The sequence below is a fragment of the Schistocerca gregaria genome, chromosome 1 (genome assembly GCF_023897955.1).
Source record: "Schistocerca gregaria isolate iqSchGreg1 chromosome 1, iqSchGreg1.2, whole genome shotgun sequence".
NCBI classification, from domain to species: Eukaryota; Metazoa; Arthropoda; class Insecta; order Orthoptera; family Acrididae; genus Schistocerca; species Schistocerca gregaria.
In genome coordinates this window covers 161,967,157-161,989,669 of record NC_064920.1, presented here as the reverse complement: position 1 = coordinate 161,989,669, position 22,513 = coordinate 161,967,157, and the positions used below count along the sequence as shown (strand labels likewise).

Genomic DNA, 22,513 nt, shown 5'->3' with positions numbered 1-22,513 from the left:
ATAAACCACAGGTAACTTTTTCACCCATACAGGCCCCAAATATTGGTTCTGACACCTTTCTATTGATGTAAGTGGAGATGGTAGCAACAAAACTCAGTAATACTCTTTACCTTTGTAAATTCCACATTCAGATCAAACCAATTCCATGGATTAAAGTACCCTAACCTCTCATAGAGAACTCTTCTAAACCAAACCACATTACTTATCATATCCAATAAAATTTTTAAACCATAGAGATTCCTGTAGAAGTAGTATGTGACAATGTGCGAATTGGTGTGGGTGGAGGTTATACTTAACAGCCGAATTAAGTTAATAATTGGCTCCTTCTACCGACCCCCAGACTCCGATGATACAGTTGCGGAACAGTTCAGAGAAAGTTTGAGTCTCGTAACAAATAAATACCCCACTCATACGGTTATAGTTGGTGGGGACTTCAACCTACCCTCGGTATGTTGGCAAAAATACTTGTTCAAAACCGGTGGTAGGCAGAAAACGTCTTCCGAGATTGTCCTAAATGCATTCTCCGAAAATTATTTCGAGCAGTTAGTCCACGAACCCACGCGAATTGTAAATGGTTGCGAAAACACACTTGACCTCTTGGCCACAAACAATCCAGAGCTGATAGAGAGCATCATGACTGATACAGGGATTAGTGATCACAAGGTCATTGTAGCTAGGCTCAATACCATTTCTTCCAAATCCATCAGAAACAAACGCAAAATAATTTTATTTAAAAAAGCGGATAAAGTGCCACTAGAAGCCTTCCTAAAAGACAATTTCTATTCCTTCCGAACTGACTATGCGAATGTAGACGAGATGTGGCTCAAATTCAAAGATATAGTAGCAACAGCAATTGAGATATTCATACCTCATAAATTGGTAAGAGATGGAACGGATCCCCCGTGGTACACAAAAAAGGTCCGAACGCTGTTGCAGAGGCAACGGAAAAAGCATGCGAAGTTCAGAAGAACGCGAAATCCTGAAGATGGGCTAAAATTTACAGACGCGCGAAATTTAGCACGTACTTCGATGCAAGATGCCTTTAATAGGTTCCACAACGAAACATTGTCTCGAAATTTGGTAGAAAATCCGAAGAAATTCTGGTCGTATGTAAAGTACACAAGCGGCAAGACGCAGTCAATACCTTCGCTGCGCAGTGCCGATGGTACTGTTATCGACGACTGTGCCGCTAAAGCGGAGTTATTGTACGCAGTTTTCCGAAATTCCTTCACCAGGGAAGACGAATGGAATATTCCAGAATTTGAAACACGAACATCTGCTAGCATGAGTTTCTTAGAAGTAGATACCTTAGGGTTTGCGAAGCAACTCAAATCGCTTGATACGGGCAAGTCTTGAGGTCCAGATTGTATACCGATTAGGTTCCTTTCAGATTACGCTGATACTATAGCTCCCTACTTAGCACTCATATACAACCGCTCGCTCACCAATAGATCTGTACCTACAGATTGGAAAATTGCGCAGGTCGCACCAGTGTTCAAGAAGGGTAGTAGGAGTAATCCATTTAACTACAGACCTATATCATTGACGTCAGTTTGCAGTAGGGTTTTGGAGCATATACTGTATTCAAACATTATGAATCACCTCGAAGGGAACGATCTATTGACACGTAATCAGCATGGCTTCAGAAAACATCACTCTTGTGCAACGCAGCTAGCTCTTTATTCGCATGAAGTAATGGCCGCTATCGACAGGGTATCTCAAGTTGATTCCGTATTTCTAGATTTCTGGAAAGCTTTTGACACCGTTCCTCACAAGCGACTTCTAATCAAGCTGCGGAGCTATGGGGTATCGTCTCAGTTGTGCGACTGGATTCGTGATTTCCTGTCAGGAAGGTCGCAGTTCGTAGTAATAGATGGCAAATCATCGAGTAAAACTGAAGTGATATCAGGTGTCACAAAAAGGTTTAATGTTAGGTTATGAAATTCGTAAGTCAAACGTGGAAAATATGTGCAAAACAGTGGAAAAGATGAACGATATGTGACTGTAGGCTTTCCCGGCATAAACTGTTGATGAAGGTTTCTCAGGTGTCCAGCTGGGTGGTAGCATTGATATCTCACAACATTTCGGGAAGTGTCATACTTCCCATCTTCTGGTGAAGTGTTGAGATTCGTGGAGAGCAGGCTATTTATATGCGCAGTCACTCCCCTCCACTAAACCTCGGGTGGCTGCGGTGGACCTGCGGAGTGCGCGTGTTGTTGGTGGTCTAGCAGTTGCCTCCAGTGGCCGCGTTCGGTTCTTGGTGTAAGCATTCTGTCTGCATCCACGGTGGAGGACATTGACGGGTGCACTCTTGACAGATTGCCACTATCACAGTGTTTCATGCTGCACTGAGTTGGTATCCCTCATCTCTGTTAATTAACCAGATTTCTATGGATTCTTTGATAACGCTTTCCCAGAAGCCAGATGCTCAGCACAGTACCTTTGTGTTTTCGAAGTTGAAGGTGTGTTCTTCATTTATGCTGTGTTCTGCTGTGGCTGATTTTTCTGTGTGACCCAGTCGCACACATCTGATATGTTCTTCGCAGTGTTTAGATATACAGCACTGTGTTTGCCCAATGTATTGTTTACCGCATTCACAAGGTATGCTGTATACTCCTAGTATGTTAAGGTTCAGCGCATCCTTGGGAGAACCTAGGAGCTCCCTTGTCTTTGGTGGTGGTCAGATAATGGTATTGATATTGTATTTGCCCAGAAGTCGTGCAATTTTGGCCGAGAGTGGACCCACATACAGAAGGAATGCGAGTCGTTTGTCTTCTTCTTCTTCATCTTCTTCTGGGGTTATCACTACTTCCTTTTTCCTTTTAAGCGCCCTGTTGATCTGCGTTTCACTGTAGCCATTTTGGTGGAAGACTTCCCTCAGGTGTTTCGCCCTCATCCCCAGAACGATCCCAAAATGAGACATTACCAGCAGTGTGGAAGAAGCAGTACGAGGGCTTCCAAAGGAGGAAGCAGAGGAAGTCAGACAGGAAACTTGCAGAATAGTCGACAGATCTCAATTGCCTAAAAATAACATATCTGTGGAAGAACGAGCAGCTCTCCGGTCCCTTAGAGATGTCCGTGATATAACGATCCTACCAGCAAACAAAGGGAACACTACAGTGCTATTAAGCAATGCCGAGTACAGAAAATAAACCTGCTGCTACAAGATGAGGCCTACAAAGCTGTAGAAAGATCCAACCCCGATGATGAGTAGAAAGACGATAGCTCTGCTGAAGAAATCTGACTTACCTGAGCCAATGAAGAAGCAGCTGTACGCCAGAGCGCCAGCAATACCACACCTCTATGGACTCCCCAAGATCTGTAAGGAAGGGGTACCTCTGAGACCAATTGTGGACTCCATCAACTCTCACAGTTACGGACTTGCTAAATACTTAGTGACACTGCTCAAACCCCTTGTGGGACACTGCAGTCACCATGTGAGAAACTCAGCCAAATTCATAAAAACACTCAGGGACATGCGACTACTAAGGGAGGACCTACTCGTGAGCTTGGATGTGACGTTGCCTTTGATAAAAGTGCCCCTTCAAGACTCCTTGGCACTTTTAGCCCAGCACTTTGAACCACAAACAGTCAGCCTCTTTGAACATGCAGTAACAACCAGCTACTTTCAGTGCAGCGGGGAATTCTTCCAGCAGATCAACAGTGTGGCCATGGGCTCCCCACTGGCTCCTGCGCTTGCAAACCTCTAAATGGAACATTTCCAGGAGGTGGCCCTTCAAACTGCCAGACAGAAGCCAAAGCACTTCTTCCACTATGTCAACGACACTTTTGTCGTGTGGGGACATGGCAAACAGGCGCTAGATGAGTTTCTGGAACACCTCAATAGCATCCATCCGAATGTCAAATTTACAATGGAAGTTGAGGAAAATGGATGCCCCCCCCCCCCCTTCTTTGATATTTTAATTAAGAGGAAGGCAGATGGTTCACTAGGCTCTGCAGTACTTAGGAAGAAGACACACACAGATCTATACCTTCATGCACCAATCTGCCAGCATCCAGACAAACAGTACTGACCACCCTGGTACATAGGACGAGTGCCATCTGCGACAAAGACAGCCTACCATCCGAGCTGCAACACCTGAGGGAAGTTATCCACCAAAATGACTACAGTGAAATGCAGATCAACAGGACACTTGAAAGGAATAAGGAAGTAGTGAGAACCCCAGAAGAAGATGATGAAGAAGAAAACAAATGACTCGCGTTCCTTCCGTATGCGGATCCACACTCGGCCAAAATTGCATGACTTCTGGGCAAATACAATATCAAAACCATTATCTGACTACCACTGTAGACAATGGAGCACCTATGTTCTGCCAAAGACGCACTGAACCTTAGCACACCAGGAGTACACAGCACACCATGTGAATGCGGTAAACAATACATTGGGCAAACACAGCGCTGTATATCTAAACACTGCAAAGAACATATCAGATGTATGCAATTAAATCACAGAGAAAAAATCAGCCATAGCAGAACACAACATAAATGGAGAACACACCTTCAACTTCGAAAACACGAAGATACTGTGCCGAGCATCTGGCTTCTGGGAAAGCATTATCGAAGAATCTATAGAAATAAGGATTCACAACCATCTGGTCAACAGAGATACCAACTCAGTGCGGCATAGAACCCTGAGATAGTGGCAATCCGTCGGGATTGCGCCTGTCAACGTCCTCCACTGCGGACGCAGACAGAATGCTTACATCAAGAACGAAACGCGGCCACCGGGGGCAAGCACTATCCCCACCACCACCACCACCATGTGCCCGCCGCCGGTCCACCCAGACGCCCGAGGTCTAGTGAAGGGGGTGACCGCGCATATAAATAGCCCGCTCTCCGCAAATCTCAACACTTCGCCAGGTGATGAGGTAGTATGACACTTCCCGAAACGTCACAATACATCAACGCTACCACCTGGCTGGAGACCCGAAAAACTTTCATCAACAAGATGAACAATTTAAACTTACCACAAAATCCAAGAAAACCATTTCTAATGTTTTAGCACCAGCAAACATTGTGACTCTTGAAGCTTTCCCGGCAGACGTGTTGTAAATAGTCTTTACGAGTTTGCTGCCGGATCACGTCCAAATTCCACAATATTTCCTTGGAGCAACTGTCTGACCTCTTTAGGTGGTTCAACCTTGCTATTGGTTAGGTATGACTGACGGTATCTGCATGTCAATGCCCTATTTATAGAACATGCGCGCGTAGAATTCGCAGGTGCAGAAATCGTACATGTACAATGATTTGCAGACAGATGGTGCCGTATTCAAACTCCCTCTGCCAGAAATTGCAGAGCGGCTCTACTGCACGTGCGCTGTATGTTGCATTTGCCAACAGTGCGGCCAGGTGTTACTTACCAATGACCGTGCTAGACCAATGTTATGACGGGTCTGTTATCGAAGAATCTTGATTTTCACGTCGTGATTTAATAGCAGCCAATGCAGGGTTCCAGACTGCACCCAGTTGAAATCCCACATCCTCGTTGATGAGATTATCGGCTGTACAAATAAGTATTGATTCCTATATGATGCTGGGGATAAAACTTCCATCTTTTCATAAGTCATCCAATATCCTGTATTCCTGTTCCTTCAGCATCTGAGTTCACTCCATCCGAATATAAACTTCAGAATGGAAGTGGAAAATGATGGTACTGTATCTTTCTTGATGTTTTGGTACGAAGGAAAGCAGATGGGGCTGCCATCATCCTGCACAATGCGGTTGTGCGTTATGTACATTAGTTCATAGGGCACATGTGGTATCTGATCCTGAAAGCCTGTCAAGTGAAGTACAACATTTTAAGACAGTGTTCCGACCGACAAAACGGTTATTCTGAGAGACAGTTACATAATGCATTCAGGCCCAGGTGAGTTCAGTCTATGGAACACTCACCACTTTGGCCTTTTTCACATATTTTGGTGTCATATCGTCAAGAATCGGAAGAGTCCTTCGAAGATATGGAATTAAATGTGTTTTTCAACCATCTGCAAAACTGAGAAATCTGTTGGGTTCAGTTAAGGATGACCTTGGCCTGAGGAAATGTGGTGTGTACAAGATTCCTAGTCAATGTGAGGCAGTATATATAGGCCAGACATGCCGCACAGTACAACAACGCTGTGATGAACATCAGCATCATACGCACCCTTGTCAACTAGAAGTTGCAGAACACTGTCTAAATACAGGAAAATGGATGATTTATGATGAGATGGAAATTTTATCCCCAGCATCATCTTTCTGGGACTGTGTCATTAATGAAGCAATACATATCTATACAGCCGATAATCTCATCAACAAGGATGCAGGATTTCAACTGAGCACAGCCTGGAACCCTCCATTGTCAGCTGTTAAATCATGATGCAAAAAATCAAGATTCTTTGATAACAGACTGGTCATAACATTGGTCTTGTACTGCCATTGGTGAGTGACGTCTGGCCACACTGTTGGTTAATGCAGTGTACAGCACATGTGCAGGAGAGCCACTCTGCAATTTTCGACAGAGGGAGTTTGAATAGGGCACCACCTATCTGTAAATAATTGGGCATGCGTAATTTTTGCACCTGCGCATTCTTCACGCACATACTCTAGAAATGGGGTGTCGACATGGGGATACCGTCAGTTGTACCTAACCACCAGCTAGGTTGAACCACATGAAGGTGTCGGACAGTTGCTCAGAGGAAGCATTGTGGAATTTTCACAATGTTATCTGGCGACAAACCCATGAAGACTATTTACCCGCAAACATTTTTTTGTCTGTTGTTTTCATACACGTCACTTCATCCAAGAGGCACATTTGCACATACATGTTTGTAAACACTTCACAGATGTTTTTGTACATGGTGTTGTCAAAGATGAATTTATTTGTAGTGCTAAAGATGTAACTATTGAACAATATTGGCATATGCAAGAAATAACTTTAGAATAGGCCTTTAAAATTACTGAAATAACTATGGCTTGTGAAATCTGTTTGTTCATTTAACATAGATTCTGGTGTTTTGATTTTGTGGAGGTAAACCTCCAGTTGTTCCAACAGATGTAGGGTCTTACCATTGACTTCGTTATGTAGTACTACCAAATAGTTTTCTAGACTGTTGATGACATGTTTCATTTCCAACATATGTTGTGCAGTGACTGTTTTTTGAAATGGTTGAGCTTAGAAGCATTTATGTGTTCTTGAAAACGGGTTTTGAAGTTTTTGCCTTTTCTCCCTACATAGTAGGCATGACAACTGGGGCATGATACTTAGTACACCCCGCTGTTGTGTGTTTGCGTATTTGATTTTACATTATGGACAAGTAAGTTTTCAAACTTATATTGACTGAGAGTGCAACTGTTACATTTGTTTTTCTGGAAAGGTAGCGATTTTTTGTGATATGGGGCCCATGTATAGGATACTGGTGAATATATTCTCCTCTTTCACAGTGTTTCCATTCACTGTCTTACTTTTTTTTATTTGTCTGCTTAAATTGTCAGTTGTCTTGGCTGTGTAGCTGTTGCTTATGGCAATGCTCTTTATTCTATCTATCTCATTGTTGACAGTATCTTCTTCTAAATCAAGGGAGTGTACTCTGTGTAGCATGGACCTAAATGCAGCATGTTTCATTGTGTGGTGGGATGGCATGATGAGTTGTCCAGTGTTATGTCTTTGTATGTGCGTTTTCTGTGTTTGCTGAACTTGTGTTTTTGTTGGTGGTTGGTGATTTTAAGATCCAGGAAATTTATGCTTTTGTTGTCCTCATGTTCATTCATTGTGAATTTTTTATGTTTTTGTGTAAAGAATTGAATTTTGTTCCCTCAAATAGCAGCAAGGTGTCATTAACATATCTCCAGTAATATATTATTTTACTCTTGAGTGCATTGTCTTCATTTAAGAACTTACTTTCCAGATAATTGAGAAACATGTCTGCCAGAAAACTTGATATCCTACTACCCATGGCAAGACACTCATTCTGTTGGTAAACTTTTCCATTAAATGTAAAGTAATTGTGAGACAATATTAGCTGTAACATGTGCTTGAATTCTGGTATTTCTGCAACTGACAATTTTGTATGTTTTATTAAGTTTTCGAAGATTATGTCAATTGTTTCTCCAGTTGGTATATTTGTAAATAGGTTAGTTACATCAAGGATGTAATTGTGAGAAAATATTAGCTGTATCATGTCCTTGACTTCTGGTATTTCTGCAACTCACAATTTTGTATGTTTTATTAAGTTTTCAAAGATTATGTCTATTGTTTCTCGAGTTGGTACGTTTTTAAATAGGTTAGTTACATCAAAAGAGGCAAACCTGGCACCTGCAGGAATATTTATATCTTTAATTTTAATTGCTAATTCATTTGTGTTCTTAACTGAGTATGATGTATCTCAAACGTATAGTACTGTTTCAGAATTTGATTCAGCAGTAGGGAGACTTTAAAGGCAGGTGTATTTTTAGAATTAACAGTGGGCCTCAATGGAACATGGCGTTTATGGGTCTTTGGTTGAGCTTTTAGTCTTGAGGCTGTGGGGTTCATTAAAATGCATGTTTTCTTGTTTTTCTGTAGGACTATGCATGCCTGCAGAGAGAGAGAGAGAGAGAGAGAGAGAGAGAGAGAGAGAGAGAGAGAGAGAGAGAGAGAGGGAGAGAGAGGGGGGGGGGGGAGGTGTGTGTGTTTTTTACTCTAGCTCATCAAAGAATAACTCCTAAAGCTAGCAAGTTTGATTCTTTCGTGTCTGTGTGTCAACAATTCACTGTATCTGCTTCTGCTTCTCCTTTAATTCACAAGTATTTACATATTCTCCTTTCCCTCTCTGGTATAGGTCATCCTTTTCCTCTCCAAAGAGTCATAGTTATGCTGGCGTATGTAATGAATGATTATGTAGGGGTCAAGGGTGAATGATGTCTGGTGGGTGGTGGAGCCAAACATCTAGTGAACAGTGTGGCATTCAGCTCTCCATCCCTGGATGTGGTTCCAGCAAGGCGATGTGAACTGGTTGGATGCCTTCCAATAAATCAAGAACATAGGACTATCATACGTTTTTTTCTTAAGTTTACAACAATAATGATGTTGCGACCAAAGTTGGGCATCTGTTGAGTTTCAAAATTGCTGATCTCAGCGAGCAGTGTCTGGATGGCCCTGGCAAAAGCAGGTCATAGCTGCAGCTTGCCCCATCAGCTGTGTCGTGACAAGGAACTGGCCCATCAGGACTCCCACATTGGCAGCGTACAGCTATGGCGGTCTCCAGGAGGACATCCTTGCTGTAGATGTAAGTGCACGTCTCAGAGCGGGGTGTGCCAAGGTGGTAAAGTCTAACTGTGATCCCAGTGCAGGCAGCTGAGGAGTGTGCCCTGACAGGGTGATGAGCACCAGCAGACTTTGTGTACACACGGTGACAATGGCTTGGTAGCTAGGTGGCCCAGGTGAAATGCTTACCTCCCAAAGAGGTGGCCTGCAGTGGATGAAATTCAGTCAGCACATGGTCCTCCAGCTAGAACCCAAGTCAGGATCATTCAGACTTAGGTGTAGCTGGTTGACCCACAGGTAATGAAGACAGCGTCAAATAGTGACAGCTTGATAACATATTTCAGAATGATGACCGGTGTAGACTTCCCTTTGGACCTGGCTGCTGACAATGCTTGCTTAATATGGACAGTATTTATACAAGCTCTGTCCTCCTTTGTTTCTGAAATGGCAGCACTTTCCCTAACTTAAGTCACAGCAGAATCAAGGTGCAGGGCATGGTTGTTGGGCAGTTATAACATCATTCTCTTGGTGTCCTTGTCTTTCCACTTTGTCATTGTATCACTGCTCTGGCCGTACAGTACAGAAATTCAGTTTTCAGTAGACCCAGGTGATGACTTCTGTGATGTCAGTGTAGTCTGCATATGGCTTATTTTGCTGGAACACCTAACTGGTACCTCCCACTAAGGTTTCTTATGCCACTGTGCCATGTTTTTTGCTATGTCCCTCACGGGATTCTTCTGCTATGCCTTGAATGGAGCAAACATTAAAAGTAGAAGAAACAAAATAAAACAAACAGAATCATACAGATATGTAGAAAATAAGATAACTGAAGATTGAAGAAGGAAAGAAAACATAAAACAAATAATTGAGAAGCAAAACCAGTGTTCGTGAATGAAAGAAAAAAATGTGTTGTTCAAACAACATAGGTACTGATTCGAGGAAAAAAGCAGTTACGAGCAATATTTGAAGTGTAGCACTTTATGTCTGTGAAATGTAGATGAAAGGGAAAAATGAAATGAAACGTCTTGAAACATTTGATGTTGAATGCTGGGAACATCTGTTGAAGATAATGTGAACAGATAAAACCACCAGCCAGGCAGTCCTGCAAAGATATGATGAAGAAATGTCATTTAGGAAAACAAAAGGACAAGTAAGACATTAGTGGATTGGTCACATGATATGATACAGTCAGCTCCCTGCAAATGTCTGGGAAAGGACATTACAAACAGAGATAGCTTGAGTAAGACTGCAGCTAAATTTTTTTTTATTTATTTACTAATTGTCTTACTTTAAACATTAACATGTTTAAATATGTGGTATATTACAGTAAAATTAATTCAGTACCATAACTAATGTAAGCACGCAATACAATGCAATATAAAACATTAAAATTATAGTATAATCAACATATAGCACAGTCAATACCAAAGCAGTTAATTATGCAGAAATGAAAAAAGTAGCTTCTAATGGAACCAGATGGAGAGCTGCCAACCAACCAAAAAATTGATGATGTTGCAATTGATTCGATGCTTGTTCCCTTTGTAAGTACAGGGCATCCAGCAGAGGAGTCCCCAATTGTTTTAAAAGCTAAGAGCAATAGATGAATGCTACAGACAGTATGTTTATTGTGAAAGCTTTAAGAATTATATACAAAAGTTTTGAAATAGTTCAAAAAGCTGCTAACAGGTGGCATGTACACTATGCAACTCAGACAGTATTAGTGTGCATATTGTACTTGTCCTGTCCAAGCAGTCTGTGCTATCACATCACAGTGAGTACAAAATTTCCACCACTCACAGTATGGAGAGGGCACAAACAAACAATGAAATTTGCCAGAATGAGATTTTCATTCTGCAGTGGAGTGTGCACTGATATGAAAGTTCCTGGCAGATTAAAACTGTGTGCTGGAAATGAAATTTGCCATCACATCCTGTAGTGCTGCAGTGGCAATGGATTCAGATGCTACACAGGCTGCCGATTCGAGCTTGTCTAACATACTAGGATCCTTTTGATAGACAGTGTCTTTCAATGTGTCTCGGAAAAAGTAGTCACAAGCAGTGAGAGTGGATGAATATGGAGGCCAGTCCATCCACTCACCAGTAAATTTGCAAGAACCCAAAACAATGAGTTCTGTCCCTGGAAAAAGGGCCGATAATTCCTGTGCTGCATACTGCTGCTCAACCAGTAACTATGGGAGGACAAATTGGTTTTGATTCAGACAAACGGGGATTTTGGAAACTCCAAAATTACCAGTTTTGTTTAAGCATCACTCCATTCAGGTGGAAATGTGCTTCATCTGAGACCCAGATGCAGCTACCATCAAATCCTTAATTATCAATCATTGAAAAAATCTATTTTGCAAAATCAGACTTCTGTCACACTGCTCATACAAGTATGTATGTTGAATGAAAACATGTGTAGGCTCTGTCTCAGTAGTTTCTGTTTACTGGAATGCTTCAAACCAGTCTCTGCTGTAATTCTTTGGTTGGATTTCCTTGGATTTTGCTGAGTAACTCCAGAAACTGTGGTGACATTTTCAGAGGTACTGCATTTGCCTGAGGCCAACATTTACTGCTAGATCATCAGCAGTATTCCAAAATAAAGTCCTGATGAACGTTTTAACATTCTGGACATTTAATTTTTTTATTGGGATTCTATATGTACCATAAATATATTAAAATATCCACCCCAACCATGCTTCTTCCATCTTGGCAGCAGCATAGAGTGCAGACAACCAAGGCTTAAAATGTAGGCCTGACAGCAGACATCATAAGAGTGCAGAGATATGCTGCTAGGGTTGTGAAAAATCAATTTAGCTTGTATCAAAGTGTAACAAAGATACTCAGCAAACTTTAGTGAGAATTGTTGAAAGAAAGGTGACATCTTTGTAAAACACTGTTACATAAATTTAAAAATGTTGTATTTGAGGTAGTCTGCACAGCAGCTCTGCTGCCTACTTTCTTTATTTTGCTTATGGATTGGAGATTAAGACGAAAAAGATATTCACTGTCTATGATTACAATATTCCTTGCATAAAGTTGGTTGGAAGCTATTTACACATTATACTTGGGAACTGAACAATATAAAAAAAGAACAGACAAATATGGGTGTGAGTTGAAAGCAGTTAGCAGTTTTAAATTTGATACAGAATATTGTCCATATTTTAAAATTATGCCCTCTGCCGTATGTTTTTCAGTTTCTCACCTGAACTGCACTGGCCTGTCATGTAATGTCTTCCTTATGTACATATTATAAAACATATTACATAAAAATTAATTTCTGGACACAGTATTAATTCTCAGTAATTTGACACAGTTATAACAAAAATATGTTTGCTATTCACCTTCTACGTAATTTTGTAGTTGCAGTGAAGTACATCTTGTTCTTTGATTTTAAAATATATGAATTATGTTAAAGTAGTGTTTCTGAATACAGGGAATTTTATTTGTTTACAGTTGGATGTGTATGCCTGTGTGATAGTTCCAAGACTAAAAAGACTGCAGGAGCTGTGAAAGAGATTGAAATCAGTTTTTAAATGTGGTTTCTGGTGAAGATCATTACAAGAAATCTATCAAACATTTCTACCTACTTTGTGATACCCACAGAAACAAGGACATAATGAATAATGACACTAGGAACTTCAACTTGAACTTTCTGCTGTTTAAAAATGATAATATATTGGAGAATAAAACATCATGTTTATTTTATGGTTGTATATTGACTTGATACAGTATTGTTTTTAAACATTACCATTGAATGACTTTTAATTGAAAAATAAAATCTCAGTTATATGAAAGAATAGTTCTTTAAGTTAACAGTTGGCATACCGTTCACTTAAATAATATGACAGCATCTGATTTTGCTTATCAGTACTTGACATATTCAGATTATATTTGAGTGTGTGATAATCACAGGAAAGCCAAACTGTAGATGCAAAAAACCTGTTACCTGTGACTTTGTTGCTTTTACTAACATGTGTTCACTGCTGCAAAACTAGACTTCATAATAGGCTTGTGAACATGCACATTTATAAGTGTCACACTGGTTTGTTGGTTGTGGAAGTGGTTACAAGAGTCAGCTACTCTGGACTAGTGGACTTGTTTTTGGACTTGTGTTGACATTTATAAGTACCAGCTGCAACGAATGTCCTAAAATGTTTGTCTAGAGATGACCAATCTTCCGTCCACAATTTTTTACTTAATTCTGAAATATTATATATGTATAGTACTTAATTTTGAAACATTTGTACCATCAATATTAGGCTCACCAAGGCATGTATAGTTTATAAACTTATAATTTTTCAACTACAAAACAGCAACATATGCCAGTGACATCTGCTTATCATTGCAGATATCTTATTTTATAAAAGTTTTACATGTACATTAACATTTCTCCATGTGGTGTAATTTTTAGTATTTCCAATATGTATATATTGGATTTTTATGTCCTTTTGCAAGAAGTTTTATTTTAGTTGTAGTTTCTTAGTTTAAAGTATAACAAGCAAATAATAAATTGCTTGAAAGACAGTTATTTATCTTTTGTATTCATTATAATCATCGTTATGGGGTGTTCCCGAAAGCCGGGTAGGATATTTTTGAACGATTTGCTCCATTTCTTTTTGTCTTAGTCAATTTCCTTCCCCACCACAACATTCTGTGCCTCTCTTTTCCCTTCAAGGTCTTCTTTAATTTGGTCCAGCCACTTCCCACTAAGCAGACAACTGATTGTCTGGTACATTACTTTCCTAGTACTGGCCCTAGTTCCTGAGAGCTCAAAAGTAGTAGGACATCCTCTCTCCACGTGTCTCAAATATGAATAGACCAAGCTCAGGCATATGTGTGAAGACCCCATTGATATCTACAGCAGAGGGAGATCATTGGTATGAATCAGTTGGCAGATGAGTCACTTTTTTCTTTCTGAGAGTGAACAAAGGAATGAACAATGTGGCAATGAGAGATCTTCAAAGGCTAAGGGAATCATTCCTAAGAGAAAGTCCTTGGATGGGTTAGGCTTAGCAACCCAGCTAAAGAGGAGCAGTTTGTGTCACTTTTGTATTTATCATCATAAAGGGTTGGATATGACACTTATTTTTCAGGGTTTGCATGCCCCTGTCACAGCCCATATTAACACCAAGGCTAGCATACCCCATGCAATACTTTACATAGTAATTTTATATCCATATTATGATGATTCAGAATTTGACACAGGAACAGTAACAGTTTTGTACAACTTATTGTTATACTTTCATCTACACACATCTGTGAGCAATTGAAGTAGACAACCCACCTAGTAGAAAGTAGCCGGGTGCAAATCCAAGGGATATTTATGGAGGTCATGACCCATTTCCCCCAAAAAAGAAATAAAGCAACACCTACCTACTGCTACTAACTACTGATATAAACATATTATAATGATCATATTAAAATATTTTGAATATTTTATTATTATTATTATTATTATTATTATTAAAATTGTAGGTGTCTGTGGCTCATTGAGTGTGAATGTGACAGCTAGTAATATATGGGGTGAGTAAAAGAATGTGACCCCCTAGAACTGAACCCTGAATGCGTCCCTGGTTGTAGTATCTCCTTTCAGCCAAATGATGGCAATGATGTATCATAACTTGAATTACTTGAGATACTGAAAACACTGTGGAACAATACTTTTCCAAGACCACTCAGCCCCTAATTACAGCTCACAGAGATTGATCAGAGTGGGCTCAAAGGCACATATTGGTCAGAGTTGGCTTGAAGGCACACACACCTCATTTAAATGTGAGACCTAATTGAGAAAAGGAGGATTGTTGGGGAAGGTAGGAGGGTCAGGTCACTTAAAGTTCGGGTTGAGAGAGAGCCAACTTCTGTCATGACAAGGGAAGACAAAGGTGCTAGTAATCTTTTAATTATCAATAATTAGAGTTAAACTGCTGTACTCATAAGACAATGGCTCTCATCCCACTCTTGCAAATATCTGTTCATGATAAGGATTTTATTTCTACATGTGCCATTATATTCCACACTGTGTTACGTATCTGTGTTATGTCCCTTATGAATCATGCCACGTATTGGGTTGTGAGCTGCCTTCATCTCTTGGCAACAATTGTACTGCTATTTTGTGTTCAATTTTGACCTTTTCTCCTTCACTACTTGCCTGTTAGATTTTTGCCTTTAATTTCCCCCTCCATCATCTTGGTTATAATTGGAGTGGCAGTTTAGTGGGTGCCATATGCACTATGTTTGTGTGTGACAGATCTTTCAAAAGACAAAAACCAAAATTTGGAAACTGTTTTTAGCTGTTGTGTTTACATGTTTAGGTCTGAAGTGGAGTTGCTGTTCCAGTTAAATATGGCGTCTAGAAAACAGCTGTTCCAGTTTCCCATTTAGTCAGCGCAATTGCTATTTCCTTTTACTTGAATGTTAGAGGTAGACATTTTCATGTTCAGTTTAATATTTCTGCTTCTCATTCACCACACAATAACCTGTTGTGTGTTTTCATGGGAATGAATATCGATTGCTAAAAACAGATTTCCAGAATTGATTTTGAAGTGTTTACATGCCCAAACAGAAATGGTATTGTGAAATCAGTTTATGAAATCTGGTTTTGGGTGCCTCATGCAAACATAGTGATGGATACTGTTTCCACTACTTGTAACATTAATTAAGCCACACAAGCTGAGGACAGATTAGTGTTACTAGAGCTGAAACTGTTCATAAATTAGTAAATACTACAGCTGTGGTGTTGGATTCCGAAGGTGAAAGATGCAGCCATTTTTATTTAAATATGGGGAAGTTATAAATCTGTAGACGTATTTGCCAGCAGTGTCAAAAGCATAGGTGCTGAAGCTAGACATTGTCTAATGTACAGTGCGAAGACACCTGGCGAACATCTGTTGTAGTTGGCATATTAAGCCTCTTTATGGCAGACCTTTGTTTGTTTTCCTTTGTTTGTTGGATGAGTTTGGTTCCTACTTTATAACGTGTTAAAGATGCAGGTGGCTAAACCACTTGCAAGGTTAATAAAGGAACTAGTCCTCCATATTGGATCATAGGTAAAATTAAAAGATTAACAGCAAAAAGAGTGAATTTTATCGGGAAGGGAACCTTTGTACAAGTGCTTCCTATATATGTAAAAATCTTGAGATTGCTTAGCAAATGATCTCAAAAGTTTGTAAAATCTTTACAGAACATAAAAAAAAAAAAAAAAAAACAGCTGGTTTCTGATATTCTGTGAATACCATATTGCAAACAGTTTCAACAATAGTGTTAGGGTGTAATGGCAACTAAAATCTAAATTTTAAGAAGAAAAATATATTAAAACAAAGATTCCAAGACTTACCAAGTGGGAAAGCGCCGGCAGACAGGCACAATGAACAAAACACACAAACACACACACAGAATTACTAGCTTTCGCAACCGATGGTTGCTTCTTCAGGAAAGAGGGAAGGAGAGGGAAAGACGAAAGGATGTGGGTTTTAAGGGAGAGGGTAAGGAGTCATTCCAATCCCGGTAGCAGAAAGACTTCCCTTAGGGGGAAAAAAAGGACAGGTGTACACTCGCACACATTTATTTTAAGAAGAAAAACGTGACTGTTACAAACAATAAAAGAAATGAAACATCTCAAAAGAATTTGCCTCATTATCTTAATATTTAATTAAGTTATGTTGCCTAGTTTGTATAATAAGCCTGGCATACTGCTATAAATTACTTATCATTGAAATGAAACACTGCATAAATAGTGACTGTAGCGCCAGGCCCATTGCAAACAGTATCATTTGATTGGCAAAAGTGGAAGTTACAAGAATCAATATGTTACCATCTCAAATTCTAGCGACTTCTACCAATTCAGTAGTAGGGAGCAGAGAGTCAAAAACATGTGGGCGCATTTTACTGGGATTAAGAATACAAACTGCACTGGCACAATGACGAAAGATGACCCACCTGTATTTAATTATAGTTTAAGCACCAACAGTAATTTAAAATCCCATTTATAAGATGCCTGTGATTCAAAGTGTAAATTAGTTTTCCAACAAAAATACAGCTTAGTGTATGAAATTAATCTGTGATCATTACAAATTATAATAAAATTAGTACCCACAGTTGTGCTTGCATATCAGTAGTTTTGTTATGATGAGTTCTCATGAGTAAGTTAGCTATTGTCATAATCCGTGTCACTTCAGACAGGGGGGGTTACCTTCATAGTCTCTCAGATGTTATTGAATTTAGCACAAGTTAAAATTCAGGAGTAAGTAAGAAACACATTGTTTTTTCCTCCAAAAAAATTCCTGTCATGAGATACAGCTCTCTACGGGTGACACTATGGACACCATTTTGGAAATTTGAATTTCGGCAATTTTTTTAAAATTCTGTATCTCTGTAACAGTTCTAGATATTTTTTTAAGAATTTTTATTTTGAAGATAATTGTTTTATGGTTAGAATGGTATACTCCATTTGGACATATCTGTCAAAGTTATTTTACTGCCACATTTTGAGTTTTTTTTTTTATAATTTACAGAAACATATTTTCAAAAATGCTAATCCAGAAAAGTTAGTTATTTTCTGTTGATTAGTACCACTTCGTACTATATTCTCTGTAAAGGAGAGCTTCCATCTTTAAGTTGGACAAGTTTTATTTTAAAAAATCTGTTTTTTAACTTTCAAGTGTAATGTATGTCTTCACTGAAGTTGTTTCTTATTAATTTCTTTGTTACAATGTTTATTTCTGTTGTCTTTGTTGCAGTTATTTCTTAGCACTTTCTTTGTTGCAGTTATTTCTTTACACTTTCATTATTGCAGATATTTCTTACACTTTCATTATTGCAGATATTTCTTACACTTTGTTGTAGTTTCTTGCCAGTGTCTTTGTCATGGTTGTTCATTGCAGGTTTCTGTATTGTAGTTGGTCAGTGCTAATTTGTTTACTGAAGAGGCTTTTAAGAAATCTGAGACCATTCAGTGAGTTCTGTGTTTTCATGAGGAATCTGTCAGTTGACACAGTTGCAGCGTGTTTTGTGAAAAGGACTGTTTGAAATGTCTTCTGACTAGGGACACAGGAGAGCGAAGTGTGCTGACTGTTTGCATGCCCTTATAAGATTGTTATATAAGACAAACAAAAAAATAGACTTTGTTCAGTTTGGGCATAAGTGCCCTCATTTGAAGACTCTGTTTCAAAGTGAAGATGTTTCCAGTGATTACTTTTTGTGTTCTAAATTTTGTGATAGAATAACAACAATGATAGTATCTGAACAATGTGAAGCCTCCCATGGTGCAGATGATGCAGATTTTGCATCAATAGAGGAAGAATTGAATACCCTGAATTAATCAATTACAGAGGTAGGTGTTGGTCCTGTTAAGAAGCTGTGATCAGTGAGGTCGAGTTGTAAGCTCTATGCATCAAGAAAGTACAGAGAAATTACTAAAGCTATGGATGAATACACTACAGCAAAACTGACCACACTCTTCAAAGTAGAAATTCCATTTTCAGAAGAAAATTAACCAAAGCGCTCTTGCACCTCTTGCCAGGAATTTTTCACAAATATCAATTCAGCTGTTGAATATTGAGCATCCTACAGTGAAAACGTGCAAGTTTTTGTTGGAATGTTCGTACATTTATATCGATATATGGAATCCAATGAAGAGTGGTATATCTTTATAGCACAACAGTTTGTTCTTTGCGTGTTTTCTCACTCACTGTAAAAAGATGGATGTGTGTAGTTGTACCATGAGTTGTACTTAACCTTTGTTCTGAATAAATATTATCAACATGGTAGCAGCCCGTGGTTGTAAACCACAAACGAAGTGTGTCCCTCAAAATAATAGTGATCGGTTGTAAATTGAATGGAAGACTGTTATTTCAAAAAGTGTGATTTGTGAAACAACATGACTGATATTAAGATACCGGTATTTGATGGAGAAGACTACAAACTGGAAAAGAAGAATAGAAATCTAGTTGGAAATGAAGAAATGCTATACAGTGGATTCAAGAGTAAAAACAAGTGCGGACAGAGCGGATACGTGGGAAGAAGAAAATCTGATTGCAATGAACTACATATACGGAGCAATTTTGAACAAACAACTAGAATTTGTGAGTGATAAGGAAACTGCATTTGAAATAATGAAAAAGTTTGATGATTTATACTGCAAAGAATCAACAGCACTGCAAATAGTGTGCAGAAATAAGCTGGACAAACAGAGGTTAAAAGACTATAGTGATATAGCAACATTCTTCAGTGTCTTTGAAAAAACAGTGAACGAATTAAAATTATCCAGTGCAAAAGTGACAGAAAAGGAGAAGCTAAATTATGTGTTGAGAACATTGCTGGAAATCTTGAGCTATTGGGGACTTGATCGAAGTTTTGAAAGTAGAAGATCAGACAGTGGAATATGTTAAAAGTAAACTTCAGATGATTGATCTAAAAGAAAAGGATGGAAGTGAATGTGTAAAATCCAATGCATTCCACACTGAAAAGAAAACTAGTATGAGCTACCAAGAGCTATTGTATTACGGATGTGGCAAACCAGTTCATATAAGGAGGGACTGTCGCCATTCAGGAACAAGCAGAGGTTCAAGGACACGCGGTGGAGATCACCGAGGAGGCATTCGCAGCAGTTGGCAAAATGGGCAGAGGGATCACTCCAGTGGGAACAACTGGTCATTTGGTCAGAGTAAACATCATGTTACAAGAGGAAGTCATCATCCTGGATGCTGAGGATGTCAACAGAACGGAGTCAGCATGATCAGCTTTGTAACAGAGGTACAACCTACAGTGATGTATAACAACCTTCAGTCAGGTAACAATGTACAGACTGATTGGTTATTGGATAGCGGTTGTACGGATGATGTTGTTAATAATGAGAGTTATTTTTCTGAGTACGTAACCTTAAGAGAGCCTGTAAATGTTAAAATTGCGAGTTCAAAAGTCTTGCAGGCTACAAAAATAGGAAACATAATTAGTTATTTTCCAGTTTGTGATGATATGGTTGCAATTGAAATGAAAAATGTTTTTTTATGTCAAAGGCATGGACAGAAATTTGATTAGCTATGCTAAAGTAACAGAAAAACATAAAGTTGTATTTGTGGGAAATACTTCAAAGATTTTTGATAAATACAATAACTTACTTGTGATTGCTTTGAAAGAAGATAGGCCGTATAAAGTGACAAGTAAAATCTACAAGGAGGAGATAAATGTAAACACTGTCAGTAGTGGGGATAGTATGTCAGTTAAGGAGAAATGGCATCATATACTTGGACATGTAAATTTTAACGATCTGAATACATTGTGTAAACAGCAGTTGGTTTATGGATTGCCAACAAATTTAGTACCGGAATTTATGAAATGTAAAGTATGTATTGAAAATCAAATGCACAATTTACCTTTCGAAAACAAAAGAAGCAAAGCAAGAGAATCATTGGAGATAATTTGTACTGATTTAAATGGGCCTCACTCAACTTATGGTTTGCTTGGGGAAAGATATTTTCCCACTTTCATTGATGATTACAGTAAAGCATCTAGAGGTTATACTATTAAATCTAAAAGTCAGGTTTATGATTGTTTTGTGGAATATGTAAATGAAATTGAAAATTTAACTGGTAAAACTATTAAGAAATTGAGATGTGAGAATGGGAAAGAATATGTGTTTCAGTTTATAAGACAGAAAGGAATCATTAAATGCATGCCCTTCCTATGTAAATGAATTAAATGGTGCAGCTGAAAAATACAACAGGTCAATTATGGATATGTCACAATGTCTGATATCTGGAGCGAGAGTAGATAGGCGATGCAGCTGCATACCTTAAGAACAGAACTTTAGCTAATACTATTGAAAAGAAAACTCCTTATGAGATATTATTTGAGAAGATACCTGATGTTAAACATTTATATGGAAGTAGGGTTTTTGTATGTGTACCAGAACAGTTGAGGAAGTCAAAGTGGGACTGTAAAGCAGACTTGGGAATTTTAATAGGGTACAGTGAAGTTGGGTACAGAGTATTGATTAATAAGAAAGTAATCTTTGCCAGACATGTTGACATTGTGGAAGAGGATGTTAGGTGTATTGTTATTAAGGCATCCAATTCAAGGAATGAACATTTTAGTGTTTCTGAGTGCAAAAGCATAAACAATGAAACAATAAATGAGCATAAGGAAGGAATAGGTGTTGAGCATTGTCTAAGTAAGCAAAAACAAAACCAGATAGATTATAAGATTATGTCTTGAGTAACTTCATTTATGTAAACTTTTGTTGTGCTGATAGTCTAGAAAATTTTGAGGAGGCAATGAATAGTAATGAGTCAGAAATGTGAAAGGAAGCAATGGATAAAGAAATTGAACTTTTAAATAAAAATAAAACTTGGAAACTAGTAAATAAACCAATAAATGTAAATGTTCTTGATGTATAGTGGTTTTTTTACAAGGAAATCAGATAACACTTGTAAAGCAAGATGAGTTGTAAGGGGCTTCCAACAAAAGGAATTTGTGGATGATATTTATTCACCAGTTGCTATGATGCAAACATTGAAAATGTTGTTGTCATTCTGTTGTAAAAAGGGCATAATTGTAGAACAAATGGATTTACAAACTGCATTTCTTAACTGAAAAATTTTGTCAGAAATTTATGTTAAGCAATCCCCCGGATACATGGATGGAACAGATACAGTTTGTAAGTTATTTAAGGCACTTTATGGCTTGAGGGAAAGCCCTAGTGAATGGTATGATTGTTTGGATGAGTTTTTAAAAGGTCAAGGGTTTCAGAGAAGTAACTATGACTATTGTCTGTATTTACTGAGGACTACAATTTGTGTTGTCTATATAATTGTGTTTGTTGATGATCTGCTAATTTGTTGTAAAAGTAAAGAGAAAATACAAGAAATCTAATGTTTGTTATCCAAGCGATGTGAGATGAAACACTTAGGTGAAGTAAAGAATTATCTTGGGATAGATATTAATTATAATTATGCAGAAAATGTAATGACTCTCAGTCAGGGTAGCTATATTGAATATCTAGCTAAGAAATGTCAGATTGAACATGCAAAATTGTACAGTACACCAATGGAAGAAAATTTGAAACTAGATGTAGCATATAATGAAAGTCTTGAAAGCAAGTACAGGAACTTGATAGGTTCTCTCCTGTACATTAGTTCTGGAACATGGCCAGATATAAGTTACAGTGTGAATTATTTGAGTAGATTTCAAAGCTGTTACAATGATACTCACTTTAAGTATGCTGCGAGAGTACTGAAATATTTGTATGAAACAAAATATTTGAAGCTAACATATA

The 22,513-nt window shown here is 38.5% G+C and overlaps 1 protein-coding gene across 23 annotated transcripts in view; it reads left to right on the top strand.

Moving 5' to 3' along the window:
* The window catches only part of LOC126335720 (uncharacterized), a 201,009-nt gene extending 187,242 nt beyond the window's left edge, over positions 1-13,767 (top strand). For all 23 annotated transcript variants that reach the window (XM_049999282.1, XM_049999192.1, XM_049999333.1 and 20 more), the window contains one exon: positions 12,697-13,767. The gene's annotated coding sequence lies outside the window, so the exon portion shown is untranslated. The remainder of the gene's footprint in view (positions 1-12,696) is intronic.
* The last annotated feature ends 8,746 nt before the right edge of the window (positions 13,768-22,513 follow it).